This window comes from Halichoerus grypus, chromosome 1 (assembly GCF_964656455.1).
Source record: "Halichoerus grypus chromosome 1, mHalGry1.hap1.1, whole genome shotgun sequence".
NCBI classification, from domain to species: Eukaryota; Metazoa; Chordata; class Mammalia; order Carnivora; family Phocidae; genus Halichoerus; species Halichoerus grypus.
The window spans coordinates 20,076,985-20,089,628 of NC_135712.1; the positions used below are offsets into that span (position 1 = coordinate 20,076,985).

A 12,644-nucleotide genomic window follows, 5' to 3' on the forward strand; every position below is an offset into this window, starting at 1 on the left:
CGAAGGCAGTCGCTTAACCAACTGAGCCACCCAGGCGCCCGAATATAACAATTTTCTTCCACAACTGAGGCATGTTGGACCTTTCACATGCATGCTGTTATTCACCAAGTCTGAGCTGACACACCCAAAATAGAAATATCAGAACAAACTGTCACAGGGTCTCCACTGTTCTGAGAAAATGTGTTGCTAACTGTTCTATCCTATAATAAACAGTAAAGGAAGTTCTTCAGGCTCATACAATCCAAACCACAATCCAAAACAATGAGTACCAGTAACAGTAACTATGTAACTACAAAAGACAGTTAAAATGCTATTATGTTCCTTTCTTCTTTTAGCTGATTTAAACTGATTTTTAACTGACTTTTTATACAAATATTTGTGCCCAATAAACATATGAAAAGATTTTCGACATCATTAGACACCAGGGAATACAAATTAAAACCACAGTGAGATACCACATTACATCCACTAAGATAGCTATAAAAAAAAAAAAAAAATCAAACATAATAACAAATATTGACAGGGATGTGGAGAAACTGGAACCTTCAAACACTTCTGGTGTGAATGTTAAATTGTTCAGTGACTTTGGAAAACCATCTGGAATTCTTCAAAATATTCAACATAAAATTACCATAGGATTCATCAAATTCACTACTAGGTAAACACCCAAGAGACCTGAAAATATATGTCTATAAAAATGTTTATATGAGTGTTCACTGAAGCATTATTCATAATATCCAAATATTCATCAATTGATGAATAGATACATACGATATGGTATACTCATACAATGTTATTTGGCAATAAAATAAATAATGTTTTGATTCATATTACAATTTAGATGAACCTTGAAAACATCATTATTAAATGAAAGAAACCAGCCATGAGGCCTGCATGTTTTATTATTCCATTTATATGAAATGTCCATAAAGAAAACCTGTAGCGACAGACCGAAGATTAATGGTTGCCTAAAGCTAAGGCTGGGAGTTGGGTGAAAAAGGGGAGTGATATCTAAGGATTTCTTTTGGGGTGATTAAATGTTCTAAAATTGATTGTGGTAATGATTGCACAACTCCATGGACATACTAAAAAGTATTCACTTGTATAATTTAATTGGTGAATTTTATAATAAGTGAATTATATTTTAATAGAGGTATTTAACAACCTATCTAGCTTTGAGATGTAGATTCCTCTGCTTAACACAAAATATTTCACCTAAAGCTCAATACCTTAATAAAATACCAGAACTGTTCCTGGAGGAAAATCAACAAAAGGTAAAGGTGAACTGAGAAGAGGAGCTTAAAGTTTGTGAGGTATACATGTTAAGGGACAAAAACAAGCTATTTCAGGATAAATAATAGTAAGTAGATTTTAATCTGAAACTAATGTCAGAGATCACTAGCTTTGTTTTGTAGCTAGGGATGTTATGATACTACAAGTTTGTTTGTTTATTTATTTATTTATTTAAAATTTTATTTACTTATTTTGAGAGAGAGCGTGTGTGCTAACAGGGAGGGGCAAAGGCAGAGGGAGAGATCAAGTCTCAAGCTGACTCTACACTGAGAGTGGAGCATGATGAGGGGCTTGATCTCAAGACCCTGAGATCATGACCTGAGCTGAAATCAAGAGTCAGACGCTTAACCAACTGAGCCGCTGAGGCACCCTTGTACATGTTTTGTTTTTAAATCTTCAAATTAAAAGTAAATGTTTGGGGCACCTAGGTGGCTCAGCCTGTTAATTGTCTGCCTTCGGCTCAGGTCATGATCCCAGGGTCCTGGGATGGAGCCCTGCATTGGGATCCCCGTTTTGCGGGAGTCTGCTTCTCCCTCTCCCTCTGCCCCTCCCCCCTGCTCATGCTTGCAAGCTCTTGCTCTCTCTCTCTCTCTAACCTGCTCTCTCTCAAATAAATAAATAAAATCTTTCAAAAATATTATAAAAAATGTAAATGTACAATCTCGTATTTAGTTCTCTGATAATTTTATCTAGTTCTAAGTTTACATTGGAACTTTTATGTTAATTTGTTAATATGCTGTTATTTTGACTTTGACTTTGATATTGCAAGCCAGTCCAAATAATTTTAGAATTTGTGAATGTTATGACTCAAATTTCGAATATATTTTTAAAATGCAGCAATTTTGTCCAGCTCATTTTTACATATGTTATTTGTATTTAAATATGGATTTAAGGTATACATGCAACATATCTTGAACTTTAAAAAATGTTATTTTCTATACCATCATATATACTGTATCAAAAAAAAACCCTTATTTTTTCAGTAATATTAAACAAATTAAATTCACTAACCAACTAAAGAGTATGTTGGTTCATGTAATAGTACATATAGAGGTTTGCTTCAAGTAAGTCTTTAACCAGTGGCTAAGCAATGCTACATAAGACCAGTTTCTGATCATTGTTCTAACAATTGGCTTTATCTTCAGACTGGCTTCCCTTCTGGTAGAAAATTCATTACTAACAGATTCTAGGTCATATACTTTTACTTTTATACTATGCAAGAAAGAAGTATCACAGTGTTGCAGGGTTGCAGGGTTCTTGTCTCACAGAGTTGTAGAGTGAACATCGTGGACAAAAGGGTGAAGTGAAGTGAAAGTTTATTAAATGAAGGCAAGAACAGAAAGGAAAGAAAGGCACCTCTAGAGCGAGAGGGGTCCCAAATGGGTTGCCAATGAGGGCTTTTATGGACAGTCTTTTATAGAAAACTGACCAGAGAACTTAATAAATATCTTGTCTATTAACATTTAAGACAAACAAGGTGGATTTGTTATGTTCCTTTCTCTCAGGTTAATATCTTGTCTATAACATTTCTCTACATCTGGGATCTCTGTGAGCCTGGTTATGTAGCCCCCTGTGTGAGCCTAGACATGGAGCTCCTTACCTGTTTCTCCCTACCTAGCCTTGCCTGTCCCTTACTCAACAGCATCGCTAACAAAATCTTAGAGAAGCACTCTGATTAGATTAGCTTAAAACATGTTATGAGTAAGTATAAATCCACATGACCAAGAGGATAGAATATATAGTGATTAAACTTAGCAAACTACACACCTCAAGCCACTGTATTTTGATGGTGGGTTGGTTGTCAGTATTCCAGACTCATATGAAATCCTAAAAGAAGCTAGAAATTCAGTGGAAAGTGGGAGAGGAAGACCATGTTGGAAAGGCAGACGCAAAGACCGAATAAATAATTTAATTTTGTAATGGAATTATATAATGCAGTGTTGTTCCTAAATTTCATTTGTTATGAGAAATGTCAAGGTTTGTTTATTTATTTATTTACTTATTTATAATATAGCTATTCATTATCTCAAGGAAAATTTTTACAAAATATGGCAACAAAAACACAGTGTTTTTAATCTATTATTGCAATATCTCCAAAGACCTCATATTGAAATCTAAAAACAAAACAAAACAAAACAAAAACCCATATACTTAGCATCAAAGTAAAATGTACTTTCAGCATGATGTAGGGGAGGACAAATTTTTCCACTCTTCAAGATTCTTCTAGCTGTTCTAAGAATTAAATTGACAGGAGATAGATTAACAGAAGAAATGAATCATAGTTTAATTACATGTGCACAGAGTCCAAATAATACAACAGAGACCTGAAGAGATGACCAAGGCATCCAGCTTTTCTACATTTTAGACACAGAAACATGAATCTGTGAAGAATTGACAGGACAAAGAAAATTTATGTTTGGGAGCTTCAAATAGTAAAAAATTCTAAAATTTGGGTTGCAGTAGTAAATTAGTAAAAGTAAAATGGTTTGTTTATACAATCTCCTTGGCTCTGAATTCCTTATCTCTGGTGATAATGATATCTCTTTACCTTCCCATATAGGAAGGGTATCTTTCACATGGGGGATTTATTCCTGATTTCTGGAGCCAAAGGAAGGTCAGAGGGTCCTTTTTGCACTGTTTCTTAACTTCAATTCAAAATGATCAAAATGCCATTCTGGCACATTTTGGGGCAACCTGCCCTGAACTCCTATAATAAGTATAGCAATAAGACATATTCACTTAAAAACATCTGTGACCTCAGGGGTTTGTTACAGTGTTACTGAATAAAGTTCTTTTATTTGTGAATATTTCATAATATTCTGACTTATATTTACTTACTTATGGAGACCAAATCAATAAAAAGAAATATAATAATGATAATATTGACAGGAATACAGTCAAGAGAAAGATTATCAAATGATTCAGAATCCCAAATAAAGTGAGTGCACTGACAAATTAAGAAGCACTGATAAAGTGATCTTCAACTATCATGCTGTTTTCATGTTGAGCCAAATTCATCAAAAATGAAGAATGTTGAAAAAAATGAATATTGGTCACATATATTTTGGTATATGTGAAATATTAAATAATTTAACTATATTTAAATATTTATAAATATATTTATATATAAAATTAAAGATATATATCTATATATAAAGATATATATAAATTAGATATATATATAAATTAAGATATATATAAGATATAAGATATATATAAGATATAAGATATATAATATATATAAATTAAGATATACACACACACATATATATATTTATATACATATATTTATATACATATATAAATTAAGGCAATGAATTCAGAATGGTGGAGGGCATGGAACAGAGGAAATTACTTTCTAAAACATTTTGGAGATTTGTTATGTGGATGAAAGTAATGCTCCCCAGTACTAGCTTAGAAAAATCTGGAACTGATTAACAAATAGAGAAGAGGGGTGCCTGGGTGGCTCAGTTGGTTGGGCGTCTGCCTTAGCTCAGGTCATGATCCCAGGGTCCTGGCATCCAGCCCCGCATCAGGCTCCCTGCTCAGTAGGGAGTCTGCTTCTCCCTCTCCCTCTGCTCCTCCCTCCCCCCGCCCCGACTTGTGCTCTCTCTCTCATTCTCTCTCAAATAAGTAAATAAAATCTTTAAAAAAATCAAATAGAAAAGAAAGAATGGGGCAATGACGCTACTATCAGAATGACTCATAACAATGTGGTCCCTGCACCAAGGCATCTGAATCAATTTAGGGACTTCTTAGAAATGCAAATTATAAAGTCCTGCCTACAGAAAAAGAAACTCTCAAGTGGAGTACCAGTCATCTTTTAACAAGCTCTTCTCATGATTCTGATGCACACTAAGTTTGGGAATTTGCAAGTTCTCAAGGTTTTATTTTTTTAGAGAAGAATATTTAAAATTTATTTTTAAATTGTCTTGGGCATTGGTGGAGTCAAAGGGAAGTTTTTAACTATTTATAATTTTTATAAATTAAACAGCATGTGATCATAATTTAGGAATAAACAATTGAATTGTAGGTAGACCTTTTCTTACATTTGATTCCTGTATAGCTCTTTGTACTTTTGATTTTTTTTTTTTTTTTTCACATCGGATGGATAATGTGCCGATGTCGTCGTGGCAAGGTTTGAGGAATGCACGTCATGCAACAGCATGAACACCCAATCATCATGCTTATGAACTACAAATGCACAGTGGCTTCTCTAAAGCTTGTGATAACATTATATTAAATGAAGTATTCATATCATCATCTTCCAGGTGGGGAGGCTGTTGCTCAGAGCAGTACTGATCTCATATATAGATAAGCAGGGCTGCTACTTTGGCTCATGCTACACTGGGATTCATGAAGTCCCATACTTATGGGTGCCTTCTTCAAAAAAAAAAAACCCTCTGGCACAGGTTTGTACCAGTGGTATATCTGAGTAGGGAGTCCTGAGCCCAGCCTGGTTCCCATGTCAGACCCAGCCTCTACTCCTTTCCTTAGGGCACTCTCTTGAACACCCTTTCCTAATTCATCAGTTTGTTGCAAGAGGCTTTGACATTCACATGTGTAGAGATGTCCCAGAGCCTAATGATTCTCGTCCGTGATTCCAGGAAAGCAGTCTGGCAAGTTAATCACTCCCACGGACCACTATGCCATTTCTTTCATTGAATAGTGCACAACTAGTGTCAGAAAGTGGCAGACATGCTAATTTAGGGACACTCAAAAGATTTATATCGATGATATTTCTGCAAAAAATATTTACCTATGCTCCACACATGCTATGGATGCCCTGAGCACAGGTAGTCCACGTAAATGCTTAAGGTCACATGGCTGGGAAGAAGTACAGTCAGGATTCCAAACATAGTCTAATTACCTTCTCTTAAATACAATTTCATATCCATTTATAAATGTTTGTTTCTTTGAACATGTAAGTTTTGGAAGACATTAAACCTTAACATAGTTATATAAATGAATGATACACAACATAGAACTTAATGAAATCATTTAGTTGATAAATACATACTTTTATCCAAATTGAAAATCAATGGTACATTACTTGAATATATTTATTTTAGATTTGTATATTAAAAGGCATATAATATCAACAATAATATAGAAATAAGAATAGCAAATATGTAGGTGTGCTTATTAGTCACTAAGCAAAGTTAAGGTGGCTTTATAATCTATCTCATTGGTTCATTCTAATTATATTCTCATTATTCAGACAAGAAAACTGAGACTTAGAGAAGTTAAGCAACTTACCCACAATCACACAGCTACTGAGTGACAGAGTAGACATTCAGATTCTTGTTTGTCTCTGGAGTCCCATTCTTGTGTTGAGACCTTACTGGCTTGATTGGCTGGGATATAGAGCAACCATTCCCTGAAAAAATGAATTTGTTCAACCTGTGAATCTAAAATTTCATGTAATTTTACTAACTCTTGATTATATGTTTTAGTTAGTTATTCTCATTTTTAATTTTTATAATTTTATTTATTTATTTATTTGACAGAGAGAGAGAGCAAGAGAGCACAAGCTGGGGGAGCGGCAAAGGGAGAGGGAGAAGCAAGCTCCCCACTGAGCAGGGCTTGGTCCCAGGACCCAGGGATCATGACCAGAGCTCAAGGCAGGTGCTTAGCCTACTGAGCCACGCAGGAGCCCAGTTATTCTCATTTTTTTTAACAGCAATTCAGCATTAGTCATGCTTAAACCTTTTTAAAAAAACTTCAGGAAGGATCTAGTTGACTTTGCATTACTTAGATACTTAAGAATATTTAACATTAAACTAAAACATACACATCATTAGAATGAATACATGCCTTAATAATGCAATTTGTTATTTTCTAAAAAGGTACTTCAAAGTAGCTGTGTATTTCTGTGCATAATTATCATTAATCCCACCTCCAAAAAAAGCTCCTTGACAAATTTTACCTTAAGTATTATATAGACAATAGCATCTTATTGGAAACTACTGGCAAACACCTATCCAAACGACCTTCAGTATAAAAGAGAGGGTTTGAAAATATGATGTCAATTTATTACAGTCTTCAACATTTACTCAGTGATATACTGAGGAAGGAAGTAAAAAGAAATAAGATAATCTATCACTTCATTACAAAAAAGACCTATGATCTTAATGTCCCTTCATACTGTATATTTTGTATATATTCTGCTGGGATTCAATGAAAGGATGTTACTGAAAATAAAATTTAAGAGGTGTTAAGCCACAAATATGCCCATTGTGAAGGCAGTTCCCGAATTCTGAAAGAACATAGTGTAATACTAGTTTTGTTTTTCACTGGATAACTTTTATTTAAACTTTTATTTTTCCTAATATCTGGTCATACAGTCATTGAACTATATTCATTTTGTGAGCTGAAAAACAATAATGATGCTGCTCATTAAATTCATTAAGTAGAGCTGCTTCCATTCCTAATTTTATTTTATTTATTTTCTTTTTTTAATTTAAATTAAATTAGCCAACATATAGTACATCATTAGCTTCAGATGTAGTGTTAAATAATTTATCAGTTGCAAATAACACCCACTGCTCATCATAACATGTGCCCTCCTTAATGCCCATCACTCAATTACCCCATCCGTCACTCACCTCCAGCAACCATTCCTAATTTTAAAGGCACTGAAACAATAATTACATTTCGACCTTCCCTTTGTGTTAGGAGGGCAAATGGTGGGGGAGGGAGTAGGTATAAAATGGTGAGAGGCAGAATTCTCACCATTACTACTCTGGAATGTATTCCTATAACACTTATTAAAGTAAAATTCAGGGGCCCCTGAGTGGCTCAGGCCATTAAGCATCCAACTCTTGATTGAGGCTCAGGTCATGATCTCAGGGTCTTGGGATAGATACCCATGTCGGGTTCCATGTGCAGTGGGGAGTTGGCTTCAGGATTCTCGTCACCTCTGCCCTTCCACAGCCCTCATCTCTCTAAATAAATAAATAAATCTTAAGAAAATTAAAAAATAAAATGAAATTCAAATGTGTACATGACTGTTTTAAGTCTTTGGACTATGAGATTCAGTCTATTTTTATTATACTAAATATAATAAAACACTTCTCTCTGAAGACCACAGGCCGTAGTTGCCAACCTACATCAATGTCCCAACAGTTTCTACCATATTTCCTGAAGTTTCAGTTGAACTATTACTATTATTATTAATTAGTGGCTTTCCTTCAGCATAAAAAGAATTCGGCACTCCCTTCTATCAGAATCCACCCATCTGAGACCTTATGCTGACTCAACTATTTGCATGTTATAAGGGTCTATTACTTGCAATAACCCTTGTTGAATACCACTATCGGCAAATAGTTTTTCAGTACTTGGATTGTAAAATGGTGAACAATTATGGTTGGGTTTACATCATTTTCAAACCAAACAGTGAAATTTAATATAGATTGTCGTTCATGATAGCAGGCTAGCAAAACTTTCAAAGACTGAAAATGAGAGAATAATAAATTATTTTCATAAAACTCTAAGTTTAAAAACATTAATGAATTATTTTCAGGTATGGTTAGATACAGGGCCCTGGAAATATAAGCAGGGAATTTTCTCCACATGTTTTCTATGTCTACTTTTCTGTCTCTCTTTGCTCCTTGGTCTCATATTCATCTACTGCAAAAAGTGGGGATTATATGATGAGAGAAAGTTAGTGTATACAACCCATATGAGTACATAATTCATGGTGAGGATTCTGATTGGTTCCGTTTCATCACTGTGCTCAAGCATGCATCATTGGTCCTGCTGAGGGAAATCAGCCTCATCCCAGATACAGGAAATAGAGGAATGAGATTTGAAGGGAGTTTCAACCATAAAATAGAAATTTAATGCAAATAACGAGTATGAAATTTTGAGTTGTAACATTTATTTTATATGTGTTTATCAATATGTGTTATTTGGATATTTCATAAAGCGAAATGTTAATGGCATAATTGCTATTTTGGGAGGGATAATGAGATGTGATTCCACCAAACAGCTCAAAACCAGTCACCTTCTCTCTACCCCACATTTTGCCATGACCCCAAGCTAAAGAGAATGAGAATTTAAATCTTCATGTTTCCATTAAGAAAAGTAACTAAATTTAAGTATAAGAGCATTTTTTAATCACAGAGAAGATTCACCAGTAATTAAAGTTTGCTTTAATTTTTTCTACTTGATACTCCTTGATAAAGGTGATGAACTTTTACATCTAAACAATTAGAGAAATCCTATTGTGAAAGAAGGACTAGATAGTAATGTACAGCTACTTTATCTTGAGGGAACTTAATGGCTTATTTTACTAAAATTAAAATAATAATGGCTAGCAATTACTATTGCTCAAATTAAAATGATAGAAATGCCGTGGAATTTCATAATCTATATTCCGTGAAAGGATATGTTAAAGATTGAAACCAATCTGAAAGCCAATATGAAGCTGATATAATTTATTCACTATCCTTCCTTGAGAAAGGGATTTATTTCTTTCTGTGTTAGCATTTTCTTAAAATGCTTTGGCTTACTTTTCAATTCATTTCAGCATTTCAATTTCCTGTGAGTGCTTTCCATTTGTCACTACTTACTAAAAAAGATAGTGATAGTAAAAATGGCTTAAACGTAACTGTAATTTTCATGACAACACTAGAGTATTCCAAAGAATGAAAGGGAGATAATCCAGTTAAATTGCTATTTTCCATCCATATTGGAATTTTAGATATAAATGAGTTCATATAAATGGAAGAACTGCTATGGAGGTAAGGTCATTTGAACAGCTGATTTCAATTAAAACAATTTGATGACAGACCAACATGTCATGCAGTAAGGCATAGAATCAATTTTACAATCAGTAGCTTTTGTCAAAATGTTTGTTCTCAGAGTCTATAAAAATGTGAAAGGAAAATACTTAATTTCCATATATTATATTTAATACGCAGGTAGTGAATTGTTAGTGTATCTATCTTTAAAAGAATAAGTCATGTGTCCAAGGGGGGGCAGTTTAATGGATGTCCACAATAAATCAATTATACTTTTTTTTTTCTGTAAAAGATCTTTTTGGTTGGACTAACAGGGTCATGCATGTGGCAGTAAAAAGAAGACAGGAAATGAGACCAAGCACATAGAATACTAACATTTTTGTTTGTGCTATACTCCCAGTGGGTTACAATAGAGAGCATTTAGCTGAAGTACAGATTTGGGGTTTGATTGACATCAACCTTCACAAAGGGTTTAAAAAGGAAAATTGCTCATGTCATTTAGTTTGTGTGTGTACTCAATGACATAGCATATATGTCTCCTAGTAGAGTGTAAGAACATGAACATGAACAATTATTCCTAACATGATTTATAAATATTTGTGTGTAACTAAAGCTTCTTATGGTCTGAGAGGAGTAAAATGGAGTGGAGCAAAAATGTTTGCACAGTAGGTGATGCAAATTTAACAATCATTTTTACATATTTGGAGTGAAGAAAAGACATCTAGCATACTCACAGCATCATTTTATAGTAAGGAAGAGCAAATCATTATTTTTATTTTAAAAGGCCCAAATAATTATTTTGTTTTAAAAGACGTTACAGTGTTCCTTCTTAAGATGTGTAAACTATTTGGAAAATTTGCTTTCATTAACAATCATAACTTTTTCAAATGTAAATTTGAATTGCCTTGTCTCTCAAGACAATTACTTTATTAGTGTTAACAGAGTGGCTGTTTATTTTTAATGTTTTTAGCTCTTCTAAAAGTGTGAATATAGTCCAGTCTACTGCATGCTTGTCGGGCCAAATTACATTTTACATCACAGGAATTTGCAAGAAAGACAGATCAAATATTTAGATGGCAATTAAATGATTTGACTATAGTTATAAACAGAATATACATCAAGCCAAGTTTGAATGGTGGTATTTATCAACTTGACATTCACTAGCAGAAGAAAGTTATTTTTGGAAGCATATTCTTTTTTGTCTGTTTTAAAAATATTATTTTGCAACAATATAAGTACTTGCATTGAGGGACCATAATGTTGAACTTAAGATGCAGTTTGAAAGTAATGGGTCTTGTATTGTTTATTTATTTATTTATTTTTTTAAAGATTTTATTTATTCACTCGAGACACAGGGATACAGAGAGAGAGAGAGAGAGCACGAGCAGGGGGAGAGGCAGAGAAAGAAGCAGGCTCCCCACTGAGCCAGGAGCTGGACGTGGGGCTCGATCCCAGGACCCTGGGATCATGACCCGAGCCGAAGGCAGATGCTTAACCATCTGAGCCACCCAGGCGCCCCTTGTATTGTTTATTTTTTGCTTATAGATATAACTGATGCTTTTATGCAATGTGTCTACATAGTAGTTGAGACTAAAGTTCATTTAGGACACAAAAACAGTCACAAGGGCACCTGGGTGGCTCAGCTGGTAAAGTGTCTGCCCTCAGCTCATGTCATGATCCCAGAGTCCTGGGATCGAGTTCCGCATCAGGCTACCTGCTCGGTGGAGAGTCTGTTCTCCTTCTGCCCCTCCCCCCGACTCATGCTCGTTCTCACTCTCTCTCACTCTCTCTCAAAAAATAAATAAAATCTTAAAAAAAAAGTCACAAATCTTTTTTATCATTGGGCACATTAGTTGAACACTGGTGAACAATTTTAAATACGTCTTTCACATATCAAGCACAATGCAAGAGCTCTGTCTATATACTTAATGACTGATTATCATCTATGTATGTATGTATCTATCTATCTACCTACCTAAATATTAACTTATTTATTTGGAAATTAAGTGATATGTATTCACCAAAATACTCAACAGTTAGACATAAATATCGAGCCTCACATTGGGCTCCGTGCTCAGAGGTGAGTCTGTTTGAGATTCTCTCTCTCCCTCTCTCTCTGTCCTCCCCCCACCTTGTGCACGCACACTCTTTCTCAAATAAATAAATCTTTAAAAAAATAAAGAGCAGGAGGAAAATTATATTATTAAGAGTTTTGAAAGAATTAGCTTTTTGAAAAGGGATTAAGAAAGAGGAAAAGGAAAAGTCACAAATGACTTTTTGTGCACAACCGGTGATATCTAAAAACTTCAAAACCCTGATGTAAGATAAAACAGAACAGCAAAATGAAAAAAGGCGGAATTGCTTACAAAGGTGTATGTTGGAACGGAGGGGGAGTATCAAGGTTGGCTAACAGTAACAGAACATGTAAAACCAGTGAATTCAGGGGAAACATGTAGAGGTCATTAGGATCCTGTGAAAAGATAAACAAAATGTGGGGGGGAAAATACAGTGTGTGCATATGTGAATGTATTTCAATATGTCTATGAAAAAAATATAAAAGAAATATATATGATCTATATTAAAATATATAGATCATATATATTA

At 34.3% G+C, this 12,644-nt stretch overlaps 1 non-coding gene across 1 annotated transcript; it reads right to left on the reverse strand.

The window, feature by feature from the left end:
- Nucleotides 1-5,394: 5,394 nt before the first annotated feature.
- On the reverse strand, nt 5,395-5,499 carry LOC118537751 (small nucleolar RNA U13). The gene has a single exon (XR_004918271.2). It is a non-coding gene; the product is annotated as a small nucleolar RNA U13 (small nucleolar RNA).
- Between the last annotated feature and the right edge of the window lie 7,145 nt (nt 5,500-12,644).